This window comes from Panthera leo, chromosome B1 (assembly GCF_018350215.1).
Source record: "Panthera leo isolate Ple1 chromosome B1, P.leo_Ple1_pat1.1, whole genome shotgun sequence".
Lineage (NCBI taxonomy): Eukaryota > Metazoa > Chordata > Mammalia > Carnivora > Felidae > Panthera > Panthera leo.
In genome coordinates this window covers 21,723,335-21,742,370 of record NC_056682.1, presented here as the reverse complement: position 1 = coordinate 21,742,370, position 19,036 = coordinate 21,723,335, and the positions used below count along the sequence as shown (strand labels likewise).

The window sequence follows — 19,036 nt, the reverse complement described above, 5'->3', positions numbered from 1 at the left end:
GGGCTCAAACCCACGAACCCACGAGTTCATGACCTGAGCTGAAGTTGGACGCTCAACCGACTGAGCGACCCAGGCGCCCCTACAATTTACTGTTTCTACCCATGCTCTTGAGTGGCTTGTGTAGCAAAAACTATGTGTTGTCCCCAGCAGCCGGGTCCACCCCATCCCGATCTTCCTTGATAAGGGAACTCTAGTTTTGTGGAGATGGCAACATGCTCGGGGAATGGGCACAGCTCCAGGGACCTAGTCGTGATTGGTCCCAGCTTATCACACAGTTTTCCCTGCCCCTCCTGGACCCCCGTCAGCGAAGGGCTTGGCTATAGTCACCTTATCCCGGTTTCAGCAGTGAGGTATGAAGGAAAGCCTGCCAGGCCCGTCTGGGACAGAATTTCTTCCCTGGAAAAAAAGGAATATGAAGAGCCCTGATGCTACTGAGCATTAAATCAACCCTGGAACTATCTGTGTCTGAACTTCTTTTCATGTGAAAATATAAGTCTCTACTACCAAAAACCGCATGTAGTATGATATGTTATCATCCACAGCCAAAAGTACCCTAATTTGTATACCCTAGTGGACTTGTCTTCAATTCTCAAGGCCATTGTCATAAGTATGTACATGCACCAGCACAATTTCTCCTGGTAGGTACCAGATTCTTTACTTTCTTTTGTACGTAAATTACATTGACTTAAATGAAAATATAATAATTACAACATAAAATATATGCCAGAAAATTTTTGCTGTCTAAATTGTAATGATAACCACCATCACTAATTAGGATGGATTAAACTGTCCCTGGCAGCAAGAAATCTAGCAAATGTCTTCATTATGCACAAGTAGTCCAAAATAAGGTCATATTTTTTGTCAAGCACTTTCACAAATCCCTGCGAGCACACCGTTCTCCTTCTCTGAATTCTGAAGCATACTTACCACCTGCAGATATTGAGAACACTGACAGATAGCTTCTGGCAAAGAGGCCACTATTCTATAGCAATATGACACTGGGAAACATATACTGTGCCAAATAGCATTTTATATGGAAGAAAATACACTAAATTTTCACATTGCAGGTCAAGTTTATATACTTCATGATATCACATTTTGGGAAAAGCTTTCCTCTTCCTTTTTCTTGTATAATACCCTTGTAGCAACTTCAATCACAAATCCAAGTGGAAACTAAATGATATGCAGTGACAACCTTAAATGAGAAAATTGTTCCCTGGCTAGACCTCTTACTGAGTTTGCTAGGACCGTGGGCTTCAATTTGAAGAGACACCAATGATCTGAGAAGACGTGCACGATGCTATAATGGGTCCATGTTTTAGAAACAAAATACCTGGAAGGAGAAGCAAGGTCATTCAAACATGAAAGAAATATTGTTAGGATGTATATCGGCAACAACAACAACAAAAACCTACTGTACATTAGAGTAGTAAGATCTAAACATGGTTTAGATCCCAAGCAGATGAAAGTGTTTCCTAAAATCCATACATTTCAAAGAAAGATTGGTTCCTGAAGGAGAAAACCACTTCGGAATGAACAGACTCATTCTACTGGAAGGCAGTGACCAGGCAGGAGTGAGCAGATCACTCACTCACTCTGGTTCTGAGACTCACTCACTCTGATTCTGCAAACCAGAACTTGACTGGAGCAAACATTTTACTGCATTAAATCTACCCTCTATCACTTCAGTATACAACTTCAGAGATTCGAAACACAATTCTCCAACAGAGACTTAATAGAAGCTGAAACACTAAGATTGAGCCCTTAGGCTTACACATTTATGTTACTGTCACCATAAGCCCCTCACATAGATACAATAACATTAAACATTCATTAAAATCTTTCTATCAACTGCCCACTTCTTCAGAGGGGATTTCATTTTTATCTTGAACAGATGGCAAGCCTATCACAGAGTGTTCTTTATGACCAGAGCATAAACACTGATTAAATCATTCTGAAACCAATTAAAAACTCAACATTTACTTCAGGAAGACATATCTACAATAAGAGAATGAACATGAGCAAACATAGTCAATTTACTCACTCTAGCCCCATCCCCTGAGAAAAATCTGACTGAGGACAATGAGTTATAGGAGAAATAATCTACCTCAGGTTAGCTGTCCCATTTGCTACCTGGGTACTCAATTAAAAGGGCAATTGGCCAGAGATGTTAGAATTCCTTCATCAAATATGTTTTGGAGTTCCCCAGTGATGAGGCCATCAAGTACACAGACACACACACCAAAAATTAATTTTAAAATATTGATTCCCATTACAGAAAAAAAAATAAATAAATAAACAGAACAGATGTTGCCAGAGCACAAATCCGGGCTCAACTTACCTTGTAGCTACTTCAGCAAAAATCTTCAAACTTCAAAGTATGAGACACTATCCATGACTACCTTACATTATTTCATTTAGTCTTTATAAAAAAGTGTCCAAATGGTATTCATTATTATTATTTTTTTTTTTACAGAAAACCTTTGGAACTGGGTGGCTCAGTCCGTTAAACATCTGACTTTTGATTTCAGCTCAGGTCATGATCTCACTGCTCATGAGGTTGGGCTTCACATCAGCCTCCGTGCTGACAGTGCAGGGTCTGCTTGGGATTCTCTCTCTGCCTCTCTCTCTGTCCCTTCCCCACTCATGCTCTCTCTCAGTCTCCAAGGAAATAAAATGTTTTAAAAATCTTTTAACTTTTTAAAAATTTAACAGACCTTGCATATTTTCTTGTGATTTTTCGCAACGTAAAAATAAGGCTGTGTTTCTCAAAAAGGCTTTTAAAACTATAGCACGTGCGAATTACAAATGACTAACAAAATCCTGCATTTTGGTACTGCATAGCTGGAAAGCAGGCCGGTGGTCAAGGGGGAGGTGTACCCAAATCGAAGGCAGTTTTAACGTTGAAGGCAGAAATCTTCATAGGAATCTATTTGTAATGTTCTGAAATTGCTGCTGTGAGAGTCTCCAGTCTGCCCTTTCGTGATTGATGGCGGTCGGGATGAGATGCTGGGATGTGCACCCTCCAATTTGGGAACTGGGGTGGCTGCCACTGCTGTGCTTTCAATTGCACCCTCATCGGTTCCTCTGCGGATCCCAAAATAACCATCTTCGCTCCCGCTAGTGCCCCAGCTATTTTTAACAATCTAGCAATCCACCCCAGAGGCTGTCGGTGCCATGGCCCACGGGCAAAACAGCATGATTAGTCGGCTCAAAGGGGTTGAAAGGGTCTGTCAAAAAACAAAACAAAAAAAGGGTCTCTCAGACCAGTGTAGTAGATAGATCCCCCTGTGCCAGTGGAGGAAGAGATCATAGATTTCAAAAGCAACTGCCATGGGGCCACGACAGGCCAGCTCATTGCAGCCCCGGTAGAAGCCTGCCACATAGTGGTACTAAGAGGAGTAGTAATGGAAGCAAGTCCTCCTTTGGTTTGCATGGAGAATCAGTGCCTGTGTAAGGGAAGTGTGGCTCTTCTATCAGCCCAAAATCGTGGGCATATTTTCCTGTGATGAGGTACGGCCCACCTTCACAGCCTTGAGCGTGCTGGCTGCAAGAGACAACCTCTGGGGACTCAAGATTGGGGTCTGAGTATTGTTGGTTAGTGTATGGATCCCTGCTTCCAGCATACCCACGGAAGCAAATGAGTAGCAGCTTCCACAAGATGCTTGGCTTCGAACAGGAGGAACAAAATTGGTACCACAAACATTTCTCCAGTCCCAAGATGCTGGCAAATGTAAAATCATTTCGTGTATTTCAACAGTCAGTCGTGGGATTCTCCGGCTGTGGCTACTGCCTCTCCTAATCCTCTCTCCTAGGGTAAGCGTCTCATGTTCCATGTATGTGGTTGCCGTCCAAGACTTCTGGGGGCACCTGGGTGGCTCAGTCGGTTAAGCGACCAACTTCGATGCAGGTCATGATCTCATGGTTTGTGGCTTCAAGCCCATGAGTCAGCTGTGCTGACAGCTAAGAGCCTGAAGCCCAGATCCTATGTCTGCCTCTCTCTCTGCCCCTCCCCGCTCAGGCTCTGTCTCTCTGTCTCAAAAAAATAAATAAACATTAAAAAAAATTTTTTTAAGACTTCTGAATGGCATGGATCACTTTCACAAAACCATGGTTATATTTGTAGAGGGTATTAGAGTAGTTTCCCTGGAGACTCTCAGGGTGTGCTGTGTTCATGTTCACCTTCTCAGAGGTAGTTCCCACTTTAGTTCCGAGGAAATGAGCCTACTTCCAGCTTGGCACATCATGCACCCATCCAGGCATGGTCTCTGCGGTGGTAACTCGTTGTGGAGGATAAGCTAAGGAATTCCCTGAGCTCGCACCCATGGGTTAACAAGGCATATAGGAACAGGAAGCCTCAGGATGAAAGCATCCAAAATTAGGTAGACAAGATTAAGTATTCAGGGTGGAAACGCCCCCCAACTTAGTACGATAGCAGAAAGCTGCTTTCAAAGGAAGAAAGGACCAAAATAGGTAAACAGGTGAACAGGGCTATAGACCACAGCAGGGCCAAGTTGCCCAGAACAGAGCTAATTAGCAAAAGAAAGGTGCCTTGTTGACCCTGAGGTAGCATGCTCTGTCTTTCTTGTCCCCTAGGCAAGATAAGGTAAACAGACCTGGCGCCTCATGCCTGCCTTAAACAACCATCTGCCAGGCACCAGGACTTTGTTTGGTATTGACCTAAACCCCTAACGCTGCATATCTTCAAAACCCCCTTTTCCTCACACCCATCACTCTCGTAAACCTTCTGATCCTAATAAAAATGGAGCAAGGACCCTTACTTGGGGCTCTTGTCTCCTCCCAGACATTACGCTCTCTCACATGTCAATTCTGCATCCACTATCTTGCTGGACAAGAAAGAACTCCAGAGCCAGAGTCTACGACTACTGGTTACCTTGCTGCCCTCTTCTTCGTACTTAAAAAAGGCAAACCACTTGTAGTCATTCAACACAATCTCAAAGCCTTGATTGAAAATCATGGTGAAATGGCAAGGATTGCCCAAATTAGCCCATCCTGTATCTAACTTCTCAAGGTGTGCCACTACTTTCTTTTTTTTCTGGTAGTCCCATAGCCATGTAATTGACATCATGTTGGGAACTAATAGGACCCGCCTAGAAGACCCAGGGACCCAGGAGCCCAGGGCAAGTGCAACGGGGACGTGTGTCACAGTGTGGGGTGCTGACAACACACAGCAGCCACAGGAGGGCTGTGAGCAGTCAGCAGGGCTAGGGACCCAGGGGAGGAGAAGGAAAGGGCAGTGGCCAAAGAACAGTGGCTGGAGAGCCTAAATGGCACTGATTATTAGACCATGTGAAGATAAAGACACTGTCTTCATAAGCTTAAGCAGCTTGCCCAAATCGCATAGTTTAGTATATGGAAGAGTCAGGCTTTTTGCTCCGAGGTTTTGATTTCAGAAGACATGCTTGAAGGTACGACACTCTATTTCCTCTCAGAATAAGTTTTCCTAAGCCCTTTTAGAGAAAGAAAATTAGAACAGGAAGCTCTTTAAATCTAAGTATTGCTAAAACAAATTATTTTCATGCAATGCATACAAACAACTGAAATACTAGTTATAGATCGTTCTCATTTCTTCATTAAAGTATAATGAGAAATTCTAGTTCAAATGACTATATACACTTAAAAGAAATAAAATGAATTTATAAATATTCTATAATTCAAATTAGTTAAAAGGATAGCTTTTAAATATTTATATTTTAGGGTTTTCATACATACTACAAAATATTAACTTGAAATAGTACAAATGTTGTATTAAAATGTAAATGAGAATCTAATATATCTGAAATCCATCACTGGAAGAGTGTGTGTTAGTGATACATGACGTGACCTAACTCTTCATGATTCTAGGTGCCTGACAAAGCATTTATGGGCATGGCCCTTACTGGGAGGCAGGACTTTCAGTGTTAAAACTGGAAAGCCCAGGCAAACTGGGATAAGCTGGTCCCCCTAATTCCGGAATATTATTAGGTACAGGGAAAGTCATAATCCAGAAAAGACACACATATCTGGAAAAATATCCTTCTGATGTGACTTAGATTCAGAAAAATGCATGTCAAATTGTGTACATTCTTGTGAAATTAGGCAATTACACTTTTTCTGTTTAATCAAGTCCCAAATTTTTCCCAGAGATGGTGAATAACTAAAAAAAAATCCATGTGGTTCAGAACTTTTTTCTAGGGTAATATCAAAAAAATGTTTGAATAGTCAAATATGACAAAATTTCTCTACTCAGCTTTGCTTGATCTGAGAGATTAAGCATCACCCAGAGTTATCACCTTTATATGTATCTGTAACTGGCACATCTAATATTCACTACTTTAGCACATACTTAATGCATATTCAGATTAGGGGGATGATAACTACAAATTCATGAAATGTATGATATTTTGCTAAAATTATCTCACTATGGTGCATCTGAAGCAATGTCCTACCGTGCATAGCCAAAAAAGCTATGTTTATATTTTATAACTGATATTTACTGGATGATAGCAAAGCCATTTCAATTAAGTTAAGGTTGAATTTAACAGTTTTAACTCTTGTATGGCTATGACAGATGAAACTAAGTGTGGACTCAGCCTTCTCATGAATTTGTCCTAGTGGCAACAAACTAAACTTGGCAAATGAATGAATGAATTAAAATACCACTGGGTCATTATCAAGTTCATCACAACGAAAAGAAAAATAATTAAAAATGCAAAAGGAAATTGCATTTTAATGTATTTCAAGGGTCTTAGTAAAATAATTAAGTGAGAGACATCAGTCCCAAAATAATACATACATAATACCTTTCTAGAAAGTTAAAAACTACTAAAAAACAAACCAGAAAAAAACAGGCTTTTTGAGACATGCACATAAATGCAGGAGAACCATGGAAAAAGGAAATAAGGAAATGGTTGCCACAGAAACCATTTGGGAAGAAGAAGTACCAGGTGGTTGGGGAGAACAGTGTGGTTTGCTGTTCATAGTGCTTATTCCATTGTTTTACATACAAATAAATATATGGCTGAATGAAAGCAAACTATGCCTAGAAAATGAAGAGAGTGTTATATCATAAGGATTACAGTTTTCCCAACTAAATTTTATTTTATTTATTTTAAATTAAATTTCCTCATTTAAATTTTCTTAATATATAATCTTATCACCCTATGTGAACCCTCATTCCTGGAGTCATTGAGACCAGGTAGAAGATCCAGATTCATTTTCCTGTCCCCAGTGTTTCCTTCTCCACTTCGACCTACATATCCCTGTTACGGTCTCTCAGTACTTCAAAAGCTGCATATTGTCCAAAGAATAAAGACCAGGTCAAGAACGCCTAGGATGTGGATGGGATCTGCCTTCTGTATGTTCACATTGCTTCCTTCACTGATCACCATGCCTGTTCATGCTAGTCCTCAGTTCTCTCTATTTCTTGTCATTTAGTATCTTCCCTTCTGTACAAGTCCTACTCGCCTTGGAGGGCCCAGCTCAAGGTCACCAAATCCACCTGGTCTGAGATCTGTTTCCATTCTGTGATCCAGAGCACAATATACATATCTTATAACTGAATTTATCTATAGTAGGTGATTCCGTATTGCTAATTTAGCAAACTCTTATCGATTATTTACTTCTATCAGTGAGGCAATAAACAAATTCAGGAGAAAAACTTTGGCCAAGCCATATGCAATGCCCTCGGAGAGTTTTAGTCTAGAATTATTTACATTCCTAAATCACGTGTTCTACTTGATAATTTAAAAAAAGGCTTTCATTATCAATCGATTTCACCTTTGTATATATCTTAGTACTTCCCACACAGAAGTTAATCAACTAATATTACTTTCACATCTACCTAGGGATTTTTTTTTTTTTAACTTCAGAGACCACTAATCTAAACATTTGTGAAGAAAAAACACACTAACCAAAAACTAACATCCTACTTGCAAAATCTGGAAATAATTTCTTCTAGTAGTAAGTCTTAAGATGCTGCGACAAGAATCACCATCCAGGGTCATGTCCTTGCTTTAGAGAAGAAGTGCTAAGATTGCTCGTCTTCATTGGGACTTGTTTTCTCATGCGGCCAGGGACAGTTCCTCATTTGTAGCTCTCTTTAATTTTTTTAATGTTTATTTTTGAGAAAGAGACACAGCACGAGCAGGGTGGGGCAGATAGAGCGGGAGACACAGAATCTGAAACGGGCTCTAGACTCCGCGCTGTCAGCACAGAGCCCGATGCTGTGCTTGAACCCAAGAACTAAGAGATCATGACCTGACCCGAAGTCGGAGGCTTAACCGACTGAGCCACCCAGATGCCCCTGTAGCTCTCTTTTAACATGTATTACCACTAATACAAAACAGCAAAGACCTTTTACACCTGTGAATATTGGTTTTTATCCCTGTTTTTTTTAAATGATGGTTTTGGGGTGTCTGGGTGGCCCAGTCAGTTGAGCATCCAACTTTGGCTCAGGTCATGATCTCACAGCTTGTGGGTTGGAGCCCCATGTTGGGGTTTGCTCTGACAGCATGGAACCCACTAAAGATTTTCTGTTTTCCTTTCTCTCTCAAAAATAAATATACATTTAAAAAATGTTTTTATTTTTAATTTTTTTAATGTTTATTTATTTTTGAGACAGAAAGAGACAGAGCATGAACAGGGGAGAGTCGGAGAGAGAGAGAGGGAGACACAGGATCTGAAGCAGGCTCCAGGCTCTGAGCTGTCAGTACAGAGCCCGACGCGGGGCTCGAACTCACGGACCGCGAGATCATGACCTGAGCCAAAGTCGGACGCTTAACCGACTGAGCCACCCAGGTGCCCCTAAAAAATTTTTTTAAGAATAAAATGTGATGGAAAAAAAAAAAAAAAGAATAAAATGTGATGGTTTGTACCAGCTAAACATACTTCTGTCCTCAAACTCCATTGCAACTACTGGTGACCATGTGACCAGAGACACAGTTCTTAGCAATGAAACAGAAACAGAAGTGTCCTGAGTGGAGCTTTCACAAATATGCTATTTTTCTAACAACAACAATAAAAAAATTGGACACCCACCTTTTTCTCTTTGTCCTTTTCCTCTTCGAGATACCCATTATAAATACATATACATATACATATTGTATGTGTATATGCATATATAAAACCATGAAATATATATTATATACCCATTATGTATTTTAATATATTGGTAATGGGTGTATATGATATATATACATACATACATGCCTAGATCTGGTACAGCCACTTTGCAACCATAAGAATAAACGACATTGTTCAGGAGAGGCCTTGGTTCTCAGACACTTCCTTGACCCACTGGGTTGGCTCTGGACTTCCTAGCTCTAGACTTCTGGTCATGTGACAGTAAAAGATTCCATCTGATTAAGCCACTATGGCTCTTTCTCCTACTTCAGACTAAAGCAATTCTAACTGACATAACATCCCTGCTTCCCAGGCACAACTAGGCTGGATTCCTGTTCAGGGAATGAATTTAAAATGCCGAGGAAGGGTGGAGATTAGAACATTTTTCTGTAACATGAAAGAACATGGCTTCATGAATGGCTTCTTTTAAAGGACACTACAAGCCATACAATTTTAGAAACAGTGTTGTCTGTCCACAAAGAAATTCAAAGGATAAACCTTTGAGAGGAGAAGACAACATACTGGTGTGAAAGAGAATCTGGCTAGGAGGTAAGTTGAAATGAAAAGGAAATAAATTAAAAGCAAAATGGCAAAATTAATATCTTCATGAGATTAGAATCACTCAATTTTATATTCACTAAAGAACAAAGCCAACACCGCTGAAAAGTGAATAGTAATGTGTAGAACAAATTTGAACAGCTGCCTCTAAAATATGAGAAATGAAGGGAGATTAAAATCACGAGAGAAGAAAAAGTGGATGTAGTTGATGGAAAAATGGTGTGCAACATAATTTGTGTCCATGAGAAAGGAACCCTTTTAACTAAAACAATAAATCTGGGTTATAATAGGACTGTGTATTCCCAAATAAAAGAAAGTCTTGAGTCTACAGATGAAAAGTCTCAGTGACTATAGACAACATTAACAAGGATGAAAACTTGAAGTGATTCTGTTGAAATTTATAATTTCAAGGGTGAAGAAAATAACATAAACTTAGTTCTTGACTAGACAGAAAAGTTTGCCTCCAAAAGAAAAAATTCAGACTAACCTCAGACTTCTCCATATCAAATACCAGGAAATAATGGGACAACATCTATAGAGTTTTAGGTGGTAAAAATTATAAACCAATATATAAATACATAAAATATTTCTTCTCTTTGAAGATTAAATAAACACCTTATTATCAGATATGCAACAATTCAAATATATCTCAATTTTACTTTTGAATATGAAAAATTTAAACATCAGATTCTCAAAGTATTCATCAAAAGTTTAAAGGATGACTCAAAAGTTCAGAAATCAATAACAAAGTCACTTTAAAAAATGCCTCCTAAGAAAATAATCAAATATATATATAAAATATCAGTATACACATGTTTATCATGGCACTATTTATAATAGGTAAAAAATGAAAACATCCAAATGACCAGCAACACAAAACTAGTTAAATGGATTATGGTAGCATAAGTGATGGACTAAGAGCTAAGGTTTTTAAACCATACATTAAAAAAATAGTGAAAAATTAGGAAATCATTATAATATATTAATATATGAAATAACTACAAAATAGGTGTGCTGAATGATTTTGTTTTAATAAATAATGTGTGCAAATAGAAAAATATTGAAGAAAATACAACAAATGCTTACTCTGGTTTAAGATATGTAAGTTTTTATTTTCCTCAAAATTTTCTGAATTTTCTCTAATAAATGAAAAACAAATTGTGTTTTTAATAACCTCTCACTTTCTTCCTTTTGGGTGAGTTTATTTAGGTTAGCTCTAGTGTCTTCTTTCTGGTTTTGAAGCTTCTTTCTGTATGTTTTGGTAATGTTTGAAATTGTGGTAAGAATTATAACATCACATCACTTATTAGGTAAAATGACTATGTTCTGATCTGCTTTATTGCAACTGACAATCTTCATAAATCAAATTTTCCATGTTGTCTATGTCAAGAAAATACCAGGCAATTTATGTTTTAATAACTTTCTTCCAAAACTGTGAAACTCCAGAAGCTGAGTTTTCAATAAGCCAACCTACTCAGTAGTGCTTTTTGTTTTCAGTATAAAACCATAAACATGTTGGAACTGTAACTGAGCCTCTAATCTTTCATTTTATATCACTCTGTCTGGCCAGTTTTGTAGAATTTCACTCAGCTGATTAATACCTTTTGTGTACCTAATACAGTTTCGTTTTGCAAGAATATACAGCAGAATCATAGACTTTTTTTTACTAAGCATTGCACTTTTCTATAGTAAACAGAGTTACAAGTTTAATGGGAAAGAAAACGGTCGTTTTATTTTCTTTATCTATTTTCTGGTATGATGAATATTTTCATGGTAATTCTCAGCACAGTACTGGCCCTCGGCAGTGAACTTGGGAGCTCAGGCTGCCAACTCAAAGTAATATATGAACTTGAAAAACATGGATTGTTGTGTTATTATCTGAAGGTTACTTTATGGGCTCCTGGGTTCTTAACTCCACCCAAACACATGGAAATTCACAGTGAGAGCCACAAGCAGACCCAGGTAGCACTGATTCTCAGCTACACCTTTGCTTCCTCAGTTGCCCACAGGGTCTGCACTGAACCCAAGATGAAGCATCCAGAGTTTGACAATCTAATTCCCTATCTGCCCCTTGGCTTGCCAACAATCTTTGATAAGGCACTTATCTGGTCTGTGCCTATAGCAACCTACAAAGTGAGAATAATATTTTGATCCCAACTCCAAGATATGGTGATCATTAACTAATAATTTATTTTGAAGCTAAGAGACATAGATATGCCTGGAGTTATCAGTATATTTGAATAAACTCCAAAATCCTAGGTATCTTGACTTTCTCATATCTGATTAACCACTATACAAATGAGGAAATGATTAGAAGAGGAAGAGGGTTTTTCAATAAGCAGAAGCAGGTGTTAATATTCTGGATCAATAGATTTGTACTGGAGCTTAACATAAAATCTCATCCATGAGTAAGCTTTCTTTCATTCTTGGATCGGATGTAATAATTATTTCATTTTCGTAAAATTTACCATACTGGCATTTGGATTATTTCATGATTTTTCTGGGAACTGTGTTTTCGTGCTACTTATCTGAATGCGAATGAGGCCACCAATCAATTGCAGGTATCTGTAGAACTTGAGTATCCTTTTATTCCAGACTAGCCACCTATCAGTAGTTAAATGGATACAGCTTTTCAATCAACGGCTGTCCTCACAAAGGTATCATACACTATCGAGAATATATTTTTTCCCACATAGTTTCCTTTCGTTTTTTGTAAAAGTACAGTCTGACATACATTACATTATCAAAACAAAACAGCAAATACTATACATTGGAAAAAAAATAAATGAATTATACAAGCACAAAATCAAAATGTTGTTATTTTTGTTGACAGGCTGCATAGCACTGGAGGGATTCTTCCTCTCTGACTATGGTAATAAGGATACTTATCTTGAAGATTAAAAAAATTATTCCTTTAAAATTATTACAACAGCATCTGGCATATAATAAGTAATCAATAAACCTTATCAATTACTAATATTCTATGACAAGAATACACTTCATCTTAATCATACTAAAGTTCTGTGTATCTAATAAGTAAAATCAAATATTATATGTATCTTCAAACACTTTAGGCAGCTAATCATATAATATTTCTAAAATTCTTGATCTAAGTTAAAGATGGGAAACTTGAAAGTATCTACAAATTCAACCAATAATCTGATCATTTTGTTCTATGTTCTTATTATGCAGACACCATTATATAATGGGGATACAGTGACCTCAAATACATTGTTCTTGTCTACTAGGATTTTAAATGTTTATATATTTATTTTGAGAGAGAGACAGCGCAAGTTGGGCAGGGGCAGAGAGAGAGGGAGAAAGAATCCCAAGCAGGGTCCATGCTGTCTGTGCAGAGCCCAATGTGGGGCTTGAGCCCATGAACCAAGAGATCATGACCTAAGTCGAAATCGAGAGTTGGACACTCAACCAAATAAATCACCCAGGTACCCCTCTACTGGGATTTTATATCTGGGTTTGCCTGCCACTGTGCCTGGCATATATGAATACTCAATACGTGAGGCCTATTATTATTCATATTACTTTTAGGTGAGACTGGGTGGCTCAGTTGGTTAAGCGTCCAAATTCAGCTCGGGTCATGATCTCACAGTTCTGAGTTTGAGCCCCATGTCAGGCTCTGTGCTGACAGCTCGGAGCCTGGAGCCTGCTTCGGATTCTGTGTCTCCCTCTATCTCTGCCCCTCTCCCACTCACACTCTTTCTCTCAAAAAATAAACATTAAAAATTTATATACATATATATATACATATATATACACATATGTATACACATATGTATACATATACATATATATGTATATATATGTATGTATGTGTATGTATGTGTATATATACATATATATATATATATCACTCCTAATATTTAAACAGATTATATTGTAAACTGCCTTGGATTGCCAGCTAAGTTATAGATAAACGAGACAACTTCTAGATAAAGAAAACTTTGTGGCAGGCTTAAAATTGAGCTCCACCTAAATTAATAGATAGGAAGGATTCTGTTCATTGTTGTGTGCTATACTGTGTTTTACATATATTTTATATGTATATTTACATATATTTTTATGTGTGTGTTTACATATATTATATATATATATATTTATATAGATACATATATATCAGAAATATACACCATAGTGAAATAATCTATATAACTACCCCAAGACCTGTAGCCAACCTTACCACTACCTACTTTTAAAATTAAAAATACATACATGAAAACTTAAGACATGACACACCCAAATTCTCAGCAGGAAGAAAAAGACCAAAAACAATGAGATAACAAATAGATCTTCTATGAATCTCACTGGAGAAGAAAGACAAAAATCTAGCGCACAGCCAAGTGCCAACAAAGAGAAGACGACCTACCTACTTTCTGTCACTCACCCTATGTTTTCTTGTCTCGGTCTTCTGTGCTCAAGGAAATGGAAAGAGCTTCTCAAAAATGCTGAAAGATTACTCCCAAACCCAAACCTTCATTTCTGCCATCTCTGACTACCACTTCCTTAAACCTTGAACTTGTCTTGTTCCACCTCAACACTGTCCAAGTGAACAGTCCTATTCTAGACACTACCGAATACAGCCTACACCAGCCCTACTATGATATTTAATTGGATAATGTTTTTGAACACTATTTTAAAAATGTTGAGGAAGCATATAAATAAAGAGGGCCATAAATGTGATTTTTTTTTTAATTTTTTTTTTTTAACGTTTATTTATTTTTGAGATGGAGAGAGACAGAGCATGAACAGGGGAGGGGCAGAGAGAGAGGGAGACACAGAATCTGAAACAGGCTCCAGGCTCTGAGCTGTCAGCACAGAGCCTGACGCGGGGCTCGAACCCACGGAGTGTGAGATCATGACCTGAGCTGAAGTCAGACGCTTAACTGACCAAGCCACCCAGGTGCCCCTAAATGTGATTTTTTAAGTTTATTTATTTATTTTGAGAGAGAGAGAGAGAGAGAGAGAGAGAGAGAGAGAGAGAGAGAGAATTCCAAGCAGGCTGCATACTGTTAGCACAGGGCCAAATACAGGACTCAATCCCATGAACCACATGAGATCATGACCTGAGCTGAAACCAAGAGTTGGACACTTAACCGACTGAGCCACCCAGGTACCATGCCATAAATGTGGTTTTAAGAAAGAGCCATGGAAAGAACATTCTGTCCCAGGGTAAGCAGATTAAGGTGTCTGATGTCAGCAAAACACAGACCAAGAGGAACCATGGAGCTTTAATGAAGTACTCATGTAGTTTTTGCTGTGGGAAGGGAATGAGTTCCAAAGAAATATATAAAATAGCTTTCACCATCAATCATCTATTGGGGAGAAAAAAACATTCACTAAACAAGGTAGCTAAACAAAAGAGATGATGAGTGTTAACATTCATGGATTTCTAGAAGGCATGGCAGCCTTGTTCAGCTCTGGATTCCCAGTGTATAGCAATGCTCAAAGCTTGAAACACAGGGATTTGTCATAAATGTTTGCTGAATGAATGAATAAACAAGTATAGTTAATAGAAGTGAATAACAGAAATGTCCCCTTTCAGCTTTCGTTTCATCAAGCCTTTCTCGAATTCCTATGCTTCAGTCTTGGAATAGATCCTTTGGGCACGCAAAGATGGATAAAAAAGGAACGCTGCCTTCAGAACTTTATATTTGGTGATCATAGTCTCTAAATGAAGTGAAAATTTGCAGGATCAAAGAATATTTACTTTACACAGAAAGGAGAACAAAAATCAAGTACATCATTCAAGAGAATAAGACTAACATGTCTCAGGTAAGATGGGGAAAGAGTTTGACAGCATTGATAAATATTACATGGAAGGTCTATACTGCCCACAATAAATGCCAATACAATTGGATAAAATAGGATGACAACTAGGGCAACTGGCTGGGTCAGTTGGTTAAGTATGCAACTCCTGACCTCATCTCAGGTCTTGATCTCAGGGTCATGAGTTCAAGCCCCATGTTGGGCGATGGAGCCCAAAATGTGATGACAACTATAAAAAAATACGACAAAAAATAAAGATGAATATAATGTGTTTTAGAAAGAGGAAGAAACAACTTTGTAAAGGAGAAACATTTCTGTCTACATAAAAATTAAAGTTTGGGGCACTTGGGTGGTTCAGTCACTTAAATGTCTGACTCTTGATCTAACAGTTCATGAGTTCAAGCCCTGTGTCGGGCTCCACACTGACAGTATGGAACCTGCTTGGGATTCTCTTTCTCTCTCAATCTCTATTTCTCAAAAATGAATGAATGAATGAATGAATGTTTTAAAATAAGTAAAGTTTCCCATTTCAAGATGGCAGACTACATACCTGTGTTTCTCTCTTCCTTTTGTGATCTTGAAAATAACAACAAGAGTGTGCCTGGGTGGCTCAGTCGGTTAAGCATCTGACTTCAGCTCAGGTCATGATCTCACCACCTGTGAGTTCGAGTCCCACATCGGACTCTGCTCAGCTCAGAGCCTTGACTCTGCTTCAGATTCTATGATCCCCTCTCTCTCTGCCCTTCCCCTGCACATGCTCTGTCTCTGTCAATAAATAAATAAATGTTAAAAAAAATTAAGACAGAAAATTAAAAAAAAATAGAAAATAATAATACGTGGGGTGCCTGGGTGTCTCAGTCAGTTGAGCATCCAGCTCTTAGTTTCAGCTCAGGTCATGATCTCACACTCTGTGTGTTCAGGCCCCACATCAAGCTCTGTGCTGATGGTGCAGAGCCTGCTTAGGATTCTCTGTCTGTCTGTCTCTCCCACTCCCCCAGTCTTTCTTTCTCTCTCAAAGAAATAAGTTTAAAAAAAAAGAAAATAACAATAAGAGCATCACAAAGCTGTAATCCATCAACAATAAGAGAAAAGGTGGGAGGCAGTCATGAATGGGGTAAGTTGGTCTATGAGAATGAAAGCATACAGTGTGAGAGAGAAGGAAGCAAAGGGTCCTGCAATGGAAAGCATCAGCCTGCTCATCAAGAATCTCAGAACGATCTGGAAATCTGTATGGTCTGAAAGAGCATGGCAGTAAGAAACTGAGCATGAGGAAATGGGTTAAAAGTCCTTATATTGAGTGGGGCACCTGGGTGGCTCAGTTGGTTGGGCTTCCAACTTTGGCTCAGGTCATGATCTCGCAGTTTGTGAGTTCAAACCCTGCATCAGGCTCTGTGCTGACAGCTCAGAGCCTGGAGCCTGCTTCTGTGTCTCCCCCCTCTCTCTACCCCTCCCGTACTCACACTTTGTGGCTCTCTGTCTCTCAATAATAAATGAACATTAAAAAAAATTTTTTTAAAGTCTCTATATTGTAGTTTAAAATTTTTTTTTTTACAGTTTATTTTGAGAGAGAGAGAAAGAGAGCAGAGAGGGGAAGAGAAAGAGGGAGAGAGAGAATCCCAAGCAGGCTTCGTGCTGTCAGCACAAAGCCTACCATGGGTCTTGATTTCACAAACTGTGAGATCATGATATGTGCCAATATCAAGAGTCAAAACTTAATTAACTGAGCCACCCAGGTGTCCCTCTATATGGGATTTTTAACCCACTTCGACTTAGATCTGTTGCACATGCAGACTCTAGAGAAAAATAAAAGGTCTTTGGTAGTAACAATACAATACTCGAGTGAATTACCCACAGAGAACTAGGACAGCTAATGTAAGTGCTGATACTCAAGAGTGAGGTCCTCAGCGTATGGGCTTTTGGGCTCCATAATTAAAACCAGCTCCCATTCTACTGTCCTTACAAAAAGCCTTAGATCCGACTAGCCCCATTCACGTACCCAGATCTCACTTGTCAAGTTTTCTATTAAGTTATTCTTTGATATGTATGAAAATTAATTCCATCATTTCAAGTACCTCTGGTATTTGCTGGTACCTCTGAAATCTATACCACAATACCAATTTCTTACTGTTTTTAAATCTCAAAAAGCAAAGAACTCTTAATCTACCATCCCTCAAATCTCTTTTCTGCTCTATTATTTTTTTTAAATGACAATTCTTGACAATTTTAAAGTGTATTATTTATTTATTTTTGACAGAGAGAGAGAGAGAGAGAGAGAGAGAGAGAGAGAGAAAGTACACACATGCACATGCATGAGTCGGGGAAGGATGTGGGAGGGAGGGGAGAGAGAGAATCCCAAGCAGGCCCCACACTGTCAGCATAGAGCCCAAGAGTGGGCTCAATCTCGCCAACCTTGAGATTGTGACCCGAGCCGAAATCAAGAGTCGGGCGCTTAACCGACCGACCCACCCAGGAGCTTCTTTGCTGCTCTCTCCTTATCTTGGTAGATGGCACACCAGGCCACTGAATTGCTCAGGCCAAAACCTAGGAGTCACGGTTGATGCTTCTTTTCCCCCTCAGTCCATACGCAAGTTCTGTCAATTTCTACTCCTAAACCTACCTCGAACTAGTCCACTTTTCCTTGCTTCACTGACACCGTGAAGTCCTAGCCAATACCATCTTTTAACTGGGAATGTCCACAAAAGCCTTTTAGCTATCCTACCTCCACCCCTGCCCTGGGTTTCCTACAAAGCATTCAGATGTATTGTGATTTCCTACAATGCATTCTCCACTGAGAACCCAGAGTGACCTTTTCAGAACGTAAATCAAAAGTTAGATCCCTCCCAGAATCCACCCAAAGGACTCCTTCGTCACTCACAATGAAATTCAAACCCTTTACCACGGCGAGGAGATCACAGGTGCCATTGCCCCTGCCGGTTTTCCTTACTTCTTCTCATGTATGCCTCCTTTTCTCTCACTCTGCTGTAAACACTCCAGTCTGGGCTCATTAGAGATTACTGAAGACTGCCCCAACCTCAAAACCCTGATAATTGCTCTCCCTCTCCCTGAAATACTCTTCTCCCAGACCTTCGCATGGATAGTTACTGTTTTTTTCTTTAAAGCCCCAGGTTCCTTAGATGGGTTTTCCCTGACCACCTAGTCACTCTCTACCATATGAATATCCCACAGCTGAGTGGTATGTCAACTTATTATATTTATTTTTTGTCTACTCATATATTTTTCACACTCCAGGATGAAAGCTCCGTGGGGCACAGTTGTCAGCTTTGTTTCTGACAGTATCCACAGTGCCTAGAACAGTGCCTGGGGCACAAAAAGTGCTCAAAAGACTGTTTTGAATAATTGTTCAAAAATGTCTGAAAATGAAAGGGAAGCAAAGCCCAATATCAACCAAAATAAAATCAATTCCAGAAAAGAAAAAAAAAGAAAAAGAAAAAACACAGAACTTATGTAGTAGCAAAATAATAACTAAAGTAATTTAATTATTAACTCAGGGTAATTTGAGAATAAATGTAGCAATTTGAAAATAAGACTTCATACACATGAGAATGATTTT

The 19,036-nt window shown here is 38.9% G+C and overlaps 1 pseudogene; it reads right to left on the bottom strand.

Annotated features, from left to right (window-relative positions):
- Nucleotides 1-2,897: 2,897 nt before the first annotated feature.
- Nucleotides 2,898-19,036, bottom strand: part of LOC122218338 — a 40,509-nt pseudogene continuing 24,370 nt past the window's right edge.